The sequence below is a fragment of the Gastrolobium bilobum genome, unplaced genomic scaffold (assembly GCF_033153095.1).
Source record: "Gastrolobium bilobum isolate Gb01-03AN ecotype WA unplaced genomic scaffold, APGP_CSIRO_Gbil_v1 utg54563, whole genome shotgun sequence".
NCBI classification, from domain to species: domain Eukaryota; kingdom Viridiplantae; phylum Streptophyta; class Magnoliopsida; order Fabales; family Fabaceae; genus Gastrolobium; species Gastrolobium bilobum.
This window is the reverse complement of record NW_026897655.1, coordinates 96,269-100,319: the sequence shown is the minus strand read 5'-3', so window position 1 is coordinate 100,319 and position 4,051 is coordinate 96,269.

The window sequence follows — 4,051 nt, the reverse complement described above, 5'->3', positions numbered from 1 at the left end:
TATTTTTTTTGATAGCCTGATATAGATTTAATTTCTATATGATTGGATTATTTATTAAGAATCCTTTCGTATCTCTTTTTATTTTTTGGTATCCTAAGTATTTTTCATTTTTTGCGTGTTTGGAAGCAGCTTCTGAAAAAAAAAACAAATTTTGGAAAATAAGATTTCTAACTTTTGAAAAAAGTCAAAATGTTATTATATTTATTTTATAATACTTTTAAAATATTGATCCAAATGTTAAAGAATTCTTTTCTATGGATTTGAATTCCATATAGATTTTCTTTCTATCCGATGGATTATTTATTAATATTAATTATGTGCCTATTCTTAATTTATCACTAAAATAAAACTTTTTGCCTACAATTTACGGTTTTCAAATCTCGATCAGTTTTTTTTTTCATAAAGTTACTTTTTTCATGATAAAGTAATTTTCATTTTATTTGTGTTTGAAAGCAGCTTCTGAAAAAAAAAACCTAAAAAAATATTACTTTTATTTTTTTTGGAAAATAAGATTTCTAACTTTTGAAAAAAGTCAAAATATTATTTTTTTATTTGATAATACTTTTAAAATATTGATCCAAATGTTAAATAGCTCCAACTTTTGATAAAAGAAAAAAGCGAAAATTTAAATTTGTGTTCTTTATGAAAAAATAAAATGATCAAAATTAAAAAAGAAATAAGAATTATATGAAAAATTAAATAAAATACTTATATATATATATATATATATAAACGAATTGTATGTAATCTGAATTGTGATTTAGTTGATATTTTTTATAATTTAATACTTTGGTTGTTAAGGATATTTTTAACATTTTATCTAATAAGAACATTTTGACTTATAAGGAGTTAAATAATATGTGTTCTACTCACAATGTATCTAAGTGATAAGTTTTAAATCACATAAAGTTAATTAAATAATATACAGCAAAATCAAAAGTAGTGAAAGTTAAGTTTTTCCTTATTCAAAATTACAAAGAAAAAGAATGAACATAAATGTGATATTAATTACGCTTTTTGCTTAAACTATTATCATGATGTATGCTCTAAATTAAAAATAAAAAAAGAACAAGATAAAAAATAAAATATAAAACATACATATATACTTATTTTACTAATCACAAATTGCAGTTGAATAATGGCATTTTATTTATGGGTTCATTTTTTTGCCTTGAATGCAAATAAGTTATCTGCATTGAGCCTAAAATGACGTCATTTTGGGATAAAAATAAATATATTTTTGTAATTATAATTTATTCCAAGATTATAATAGTCTTTTAATTATAATTTTTCAATCTTTCAACAAAAAACGATATCATTCTGATAGTGAATATAGATAATTTATATGCGTTCTTTATAGAAATATTAAACCCTTTATTTAAACTACATCTAGCAATTTGTTCTTAGAGCTGTCAAAATTATCTTGAATAGGGGAATCGAATTTGTAACTAAAATAAAATTATTTGCCTACAAATTTCAAAATGTGGCAAATAATGAGTAAATGCATGTTGACAGCCTCTAATGAAAAATAAAAAAGTGGGGATTCTAAAATCTCGTTCAATTTAATTTCTATATGATTGGATTATTTATTAAGAATCCTTTCGTACCTCTTTTTATTTTTTGGTATCCTAAGTATTTTTCATTTTTTGCGTGTTTGGAAGCAGCTTCTGAAAAAAAAAATATTTTTTTGGAAAATAAGATTTCTAACTTTTGAAAAAAGTCTAAATGTTATTATATTTATTTTATAATACTTTTAAAATACTGATCCAAATGTTAAATAGCTCCAACTTTTGATAAAAGAAAATAGAGAAAATTTAAATTTGTGTTCATTATGAAAAAATAAAATGATCTAAATTAAAAATGAAATAAGAATTATATGAAAATTTAAATAAAATACTTACACACACATATATATATATATAAACGAATTGTATGTAATCTGAATTGTATATATATATATATATATACTTACCCTTTTTGGTCCTCAGAAAATTTCACGAGGTCCGTTTTTGTCCCTAGCAAATAAAAAGACTCATCGTGGTCCTTAAAAAAATTAAAATGGACCCATTTTAGTCTTTTTGAAGACTAATATGGGTCTTTTTTGATTTGTGAGGGACCATAGTTTCAACTAAATGGGTCCATTTTGAATTTCTTAGGGACCACGATGGGCCTTTTTATTTTCTAGAGACTAAAAGAGGATCGTGAAATTTGCTGAGACAAAAAAGGGTGTTTACTCTTTTTATAATTTAATACTTTGGTTGTTAAGGATATTTTTAACATTTTATCTAATAAGAACATTTTGACTTATAAGGAGTTAAATAATATATGTTCTAATCACAATGTATCTAAGTAATAAGTTTTAAATCACATAAAGTTAATTAAATAATATACAGCAAAATCAGAAGTAGTGAAAGTTAAGTTTTTCCTTCTTCAAATTACAAAGAAAAAGAATGAACATAAATGTGATATTAATTACGCTTTTTGCTTAAACTATTATCATGATGTATGCTCTAAATTAAAAACAAAATAAGAACAATATAAAAAATAAAATATAAAACATACATATATACTTATTTTACTAATCACAAATTGCAGTTGAATAAGGGCATTTTATTTATGGGTTCATTTTTTTTGCCTTGAATGCAAATAAGTTATCTGCATTGAGCCTAAAATGACATCGTTTTGGGATAAAAATTAATATATTTTTATATTTATAATTTATTCCAAGATTATAATAGTCTTTTAATTATAATTTTTAATCTTTCAACATAAAACAACATCATTATGATAGTGAATATAGATAACTTATCTGCGTTCACTGTAGAAATATTAAATCCTTTATTTAAACTACATCTAGCAATTTGTTCTTAGAGCTATCAAAATTATCTTGAATAGGGGAATCAAATTTGTAACTAAAATAAAATTATTTGCCTACAAATTTCAAAATGTGGCAAATAATGAGTAAATGCATCTTGACAGCCTCTAATGAAAAATAAAAAAGTTGGGATTTTAAAATCTCGTTCAATTTAGATGGTTTCTTTTTCAAAATAAAGTACTTTTATTGGATATTTTTATTTGTTGGAAATAATCAAGTGTGAGTAGTGATAAGAACCCACACCGATCAAAAATATTTCGAGTATTATTTAAGTGAAAAAAATCCATAAAAAAGAGTAAATATCCATTTTGGTCCTCGAGAAAAAACATGAGGTCCAAATTAATACATGAGAAAAAAAATTGACTTTGTGGTTTCTCTGAAATTACAATTCTTTGCAATTGTGGTCCTTCTGAAATTCAAAGAAGACACACATTAGTCCCTCAAGAAAGATTAATATGGATACCTTTTTTTAAAGGGATTAAAATAAGTTCCGTGTTTTTTTACTAAAGACCCAAAAAGATATTTACTCAAAAAAAAAAAAATCCATACAACTTGGGTCTTAAGATTGTGGATTGAAATGTAGTGTCTGTCCACTTATTGTGATTTATCATTTGGGCCATTGATAAATATATCATTTGCAAAGGGTTTTATGCTCCTCGTACCATTCCTTACAGTGGTATCAGAGCAAACGTATATTTGTATTAAAATCTGAGTTGGAAACGAATTGATATTGTATATCATCAAGTAACAAAAGGTAAGGATATTTAGAAGTTAGATATAAATTTCTTTCCTAGATTATTTACATGATACTAGATGCCTAACCTTAATTTGTATTAATTACATTTTATCTTTAAAAAAATATTACGATGATTAGTCTAAATTAAAAAAATAAGATTTATATTACAAAATAAATAAAAATACACACACATATATATATATATATATTTTGTAACCACAATGTACTTAAATGCTAAAATTTAAATCATATGAAGTTAATTAAATAATGTAATGCAAAACCACATGAAGTTAAAGTGACACTTTCCTATCTTTAGATTACCAGGAAAAAGAATGAAGTTAAACTTAATATTAATTACGCTTTGTCCTTACAATATTATAGTGGCGTGTGCTCTAAATTAAAAATAAAATAACAATAATGAATGTTATAAAAATCGGACC